The sequence below is a fragment of the Cylas formicarius genome, unplaced genomic scaffold (assembly GCF_029955315.1).
Source record: "Cylas formicarius isolate icCylForm1 unplaced genomic scaffold, icCylForm1.1 PGA_scaffold_7__23_contigs__length_41026272, whole genome shotgun sequence".
Lineage (NCBI taxonomy): Eukaryota > Metazoa > Arthropoda > Insecta > Coleoptera > Brentidae > Cylas > Cylas formicarius.
The window spans coordinates 1,702,204-1,708,359 of NW_026844352.1; positions in this window are offsets into that span (position 1 = coordinate 1,702,204).

The window sequence follows — 6,156 nt, forward strand, 5'->3', positions numbered from 1 at the left end:
ATTCGGGGATATTAGGCAACCTAGAGGGAGGTTGCGTCAAAAGATCAAACATATCTTGTGGGATTGAGAAATTCAAGGGAAAATGATAATTTTGGTACCTGATACCTTTAGCAAACCTTCTAATACTGCTCCAAACTTCTTTTGCACTAGTATTTGGAGATAGATTCTCACAAAAGTTGACAAAGCCTTCCTTTTTCTTCTTACGTAGCAGCTGTCTTGTTTGTGCCCGGGTTCTTAATGATTCCAGGAAGTTGGTCTCAGAGGGGTTGTTTTTATAGTCTCTGAATGCTTGTCTTTTCCTTTTAATAGCGTTGGTGCACTCATTATCCCACCAAGGTAACCCGTAGTTTAATGAGTGTTTATGCATTGGAACAGATTCTGCAATAGATAGGAAAATTATATTCATAAAATCCTCATAATTTATAGGAGGTGAAGTTCTAAATTTCGTGGAGATTAAATCAGAAAATTTCTCCCAGTCTGCCTTGTTGAAATTATATTTGCTAGTGTAGTTTCTTGTCGAACCTGAGTTGCAACGGTTATTTCCGATGATACACAAAATAGGAAAATGATCGCTATTCACTCTATCCTGGAGAACCCTGCAGTCAGTAAGTCCAGACAGTCTCTGGGAGCAAAAAGCTACATCTGGAGCGCTGTGTACGCCTGGGCGTGTGAGCCGAGTAGCTGATCCATCGTTTAGTACCCACAAATCGTGATCCTTAATGAAATCATAAAGAATGTTCCCACTTCTAATTCCCCGTGAGTAACTGACCTGGGAACCCCATATTGGATTATGGGCATTAAAGTCTCCCATAACGAGGACGGGTTTATTACGGGTTAGATCGAAAATTGAATCGAGGCTTGCCCTGACCAAACAAATATCTGGAGGGTTGTAAACACAACAAATAAAAAAATCGACAAGCTCTACAAGAATAACCTGACACCTCTCTGGTATATTAATTCTGCTTAAGTCGATGATATTATATTTTATTTTGTTTTTCAAGAAAATTGCTATACCATCTGCACCATTAGGTTTATCTGCTCTTACAGAAGAGAACCCTGATATTTTAAAGTTAGTGTTGGGTTTGAGCAAGGTTTCATTGAGCAATAAGATCTGTAGCTTAAAATCCCTTATAACTCTAATGATAGCATCTTTATTTTTTTCAGCCCCGCAAATGTTCCAGTGAACGATATTCATTATAGCTCAACTATAAAACGCTTGTGACTAAAACTTAAACTTAGTTTTGTTACGTAAAAACTACTGTTAGATTAAAACTAGTGATAAGATTACCTTTGCTTTTTCTAACCCCTGTAGGTCAACCGCTGCCATCGCAGCCGCCCCCCCTCCGTAGGTCAAATGAACCAAAATATTGTTTGATATTGTTGACACAATTTTCATCCATACCCTTTATTGACATAACGTCTTTTTTGAAAGCTTCAAACTTGTTGCATACTTCTTCCCAGCCATTTCCTACAGGAGTTACTTCCATTTCCGACTCTGATGTCGAGTTTTCAACTACTTGTATAGATGAGACTTTTCTTCTTGCACTTGAGGGTAACAAAGTTAGTTCATGGGCTACTTTATCATACCCTTTGGTAAATTGGGTGTCAGGCCGTTTTCTTTTAAGTACTGATGTATATGAGGAACAGCCCTGAGGACTTGTTGGATGAGGAGGTTTATTCTGAGTTTTTTTATTTAAACTAGGAAAATCTTCTGGTTTTCGGGTAAAGCCTTGGTTTGCATTAATTAGCCGTGGATGCAGTTTAGCTGCTTCATAAAAAGAAAGGTTGTAGAAGCTCATGGTTTCGTTAATTTGTTTTTGCCGTTTGTATTCGGGACATCCCCAGTCAGTAGCAGTGTGGTGTCCCTTGCAATTTACGCAGCTTGGTTTTGGATTTACTTCACAATTTGGAATTTTACACGTTTTAGTCAGATTGTTAAGATGATCTGCAGGGCATTTCATTTTTTTCATTGCTTGCTCTCTTTTTTGACAAACAAACATAAGATGATCTTCTGTACAAAAACCGCAACGAGGCTTGCCTCTACAATTATTTTTGACATGTCCAAATCTGCAACAATTGACGCACATTATAACCGGGTTAACATATTTTTCCACTTCTCTTTCATTATTAAAAATATTTACAGTTTGGGGTAATGATTTGCCTTCAAATGTTACAATATAATCGTTTGTGGGGATGGTTTTCATTACTGTTTCACCAGAAATAGCAAGTATTTTCTTCCTTCTTAAGACTCTTTTTACATTTAATATCTTAATCAACCTGGCCCGGGATCCTTCTCCTGTATAAGCTACCGCTTCTGAGTAAAAATCCTCTTCCGTAATTTGGTCCCCTACATCCTTGATTAGTCCTCTACAAGTGACAAGACGTTGTGGAATGTACCTATTATAGCCTCTAGCAGAACTGAAACTTTCATTTGACAAAAACTGATTAGCATACTCTGATGTTCTGAATTCAATTCCAATTTTATTAGCCCCTTTTCTATTGATTTTTGTTATACCTTGTACTCCAGCTCTGTGCAAAATTTTTCCAATATTCATCGGGTGAATGTTTCCAACTTGAGAAGTTATTCCCTCCATTATGATAAGAAATGGTCCCTGGTCTGTAAGTTCATACTTATACTTTCGGTTAAGTGTTCTCCTTATGTTGACTGAAATTCTTGCAATTTCGTTTAGGGCATCCTGATCTTCCACGAAGACAGATTTAAGCTTTTGTAACTCTGTCTCCAATAAATCTATTTCCTCCTTAGTGGGTACTAAGAAGTATTGATGCTGAGCGATAGCATGTGCTGTTTTCTTAGCTAAAGGCGAAAGCGTCAAGGCTGATGAATAACCACTGCTAGAGGAGGTAGAAGCTTGGGACAAGTTTAGTTGAGCTTGAAAGGAATCAAAATCATTTGCAAACACTATCGGATTATTAACTACGATACGATCGTTTCTATCAGGGGGGTCTTTACCCCCCGAAGCACATGCCATGATATGAAAAGCGCTAAATTATTGCGAACTGCGACACCAAACCAAAGCAAATATTAACGGCTGACTAAATATAAAACTCACCCAGACCGAAAAATTCAGTTGAAGACTAGAATTACGTCAAAAAAATGAAAATTTTCTCGGACCGAGGTAAAATTGTGCACACCACTTCACCTGGTTGACCGAAAAAAAAAAAAAGTTTGGAGAGGTTATATCTCAATCCTCTGTCAACGCGAAAGCACTCTGCCATTAGTACAGTTGAGCACTCGACCTTTGGCACACGTTCGTCTTCAATTTCGTAAGACGTTACTGTGTAATCTCATTCATGTGTGTGTAATAATTGATTATTATTGGTAATAGCGGGTAGTAGTTAGGTAATATTTAGTCTCCTTGCGTTTATTAAATTCTGTCATTATTGGCCCATTGACCCTAGTGATGTTGCAAACGAACATCGTATTGCCAGCACCATAGTATAGGTTGGGGTTTTGTCATAGCTGGCGTCCCGGTTTCCAACCTTTGATTTATTTACTTTCTTTTTTATACCCCGCCCATATTTTGAGAAACTGAGCTGCTTGGGCCCTATACTTACTGCTTCCAATCGGTAGCAAAGTGTGCAAAGTATAGTAGGATTGCTTCGGTCTCCCCTCCACCTTCAGTGGAAAAGACGTGGCAATTTTTCTGGCGCCCAACGTGTAATTTTTTTTTAACGCCCAATGTGTAAATTTTCTGGGAATTTTTTAGCACCCAACGTGTAAAATTTATTATTTTTTAGGTTCGTTGTTTTTATAGGTTTTTAAATATTTCTGTCAATTTTTTATAGTTTATTGAGTTTTAAGTTAATAGGCCGTCAGTTTGGATTTGTATATTGGTTCGAACTGCAAAAAAATACTTGGCTATATTTTTGAATTTGAATTTTGAATCAATGCGGGGTCACTCATATATTTTTGCCAGCGAGTAATTTTGAATATTAGTTATTGAAGATTTTGAGTACTTAACACTAATTATTTAATTTGTTTTTTTTCTTCATTGCTCCCTATTGGTGTATTGCCATTGACACTTTTTCTTTTTTTTTGAAGGGGGATGGGTTCGAATTTGTCTTAGACCTTATTGAGTTTGCATTTGCTGTATTTAATTTTGGGATTTTCATTTTTTTTTCTTTTATCCTTAAAACAACACAATACAACTAACAATGGTTTTTGAAAATGCAATTCTTATAAAAGAAACTATAATTAAATATTATTATAATAACAAAATCTATATTGATGAACCTATTTAATTATTGGTTTGACACTTTTAGCAATTTTACTACAATATCTGTGAGTATTATCAAAGGCAGGACAAAAAGTATTATTGTAGGAATATAAGGATTTTTTGTTTTGCCAGTCCTAAGAAGGTTGATGTAAATAAAAGCAAATACAATGGATATTAACATTAGTACAATGATGATGATGTCAGCATTAGGTGGTTGACCTGCTGGTTCTATCTCATTGTCTGAAACCATTTCAGCAATTTTAGATTTCTTTAATAAGGTTTGAAGGGTTTCCTTTGCAATGCAGTTATAGCAGTATATCAAGGTTCCTTGATTCCAACATGTAAGTAGTGAGGGATTTACATTGGATCTTTCTAAAAAGTTACAAAGGTGCTCAAGTTGTTCGAAACCTCGGAATATCTGTTGTTCACTCTCATCACGAATGGTGAAATCAAGGTTTCCATTTGTTGTAAGGCAATTCTTGTTTTTCTTTAGAAAACAATTGTCCATAGTGTATTTCAACTTTTGCTTGAGTCTTGGTTTCTTTTTTGCTGTGTTCTGAGTTGGCTATCCCTTCTTTTAGAAGATTTAGAGATACTTTGTCTAACACAGTCAATGAGTCAAAGGTTTATGGGCTTGTTTTTGCTGTGTAGGAAAACCCAACTTCGCCCCAAATCGCAGAGCGGGTTACTTGTTTTTTTTTTCTTTCTTCAGATTTTCCTTTAACGGGGTTGGGATTTTCTTTGGTTTTCCGCCCTTTGAGCATATTCAATTGGTACGAGTGCCGGTGGATTTTGGCGGGTTTGATGCTGCATTTGGTTACAGTCTGTAGGGGGCCAGTAAACGAGGTTCCCCCGTCTTGGTTGGTGGTAACGCAATGCTGGCTAACATCCATTTTTCATCAAGAGTTGTAAGTCATTTTACTCTTTGGATGTTGCTCCCTTCCGGGTGTGCCCAGATGTCTCATTGGACTGGTCGGATTCATGCGGGTTCCGCTTCATTGGAGAATCTTCAAAGTCGTTGTTTTTTAATTTCGGGTTTTTACTAGTATTGTTTTGGTGATTTTTGCGGAGTCATTGTTCACATCTGGTTTTGAGTTTTGCGAGTATTGCGTCCTAGTTTGACCTGGTTGGCTTTACGGTTGTCGTCGGTTTACTTTTCTATGAAATTAAACTTCCTTCCGAAGAAGAGGGGGAGTGTAACGGGTTCAATTTGTCATTGGCTATTTCGACTTATGTTTCTCACATGTAGGTTAATAATGCTCAGAGACTACCTATTAAATGTTTTATTCTCACAATTACACACTGTCTTAATCCTCAAAACTACTGGTATTGCTACTTCATTCTGTTCGAACACACGGTAACTGTTTAATTGCTTGGTGTGGTTTGCATGTCCTAAAATAAATGTAAATAAGTGTAAGTCCTTGCATTTTTGCTGCAATTTAAGATGTTACTGCGGAATGCGGTTGGATTGCACGAGACGATCGTCCTGTATTCCTTCTTATTTCCGAACTAACGACAATTTCTATTCTTGTCCCTTGCTTTCATTTATTTACACTTGTTGCTTTTTGGAGAGTTTTTTTTTTACGCTTTATTTGGCCAATTTGGAGAGGTTTTTTTTTTTTATTTACGCTTTATTTGGCCACTGCTGCTAAGGCAATTCGGCCAGCTTCTCGGTAGTGGTGTGCAATAAACTATTTCCATGAAGGATGCCTCCGTAAAGAGGGTCTGGGTGATACCATCATCCTACTGGACGGCTATACAGGAAAAAAAATGGACGAAAGAATTAGAAAATGTGAAAACAATATTCAAAGTTTTAATCCACATGCATCTAAAAAGCGGCAAACAATTCTAGCAGCAAAATCCAAATGAGTGCGGTGAAATAAAATGGAATTAATATGCAGAGGCGAAGGAAAATTAG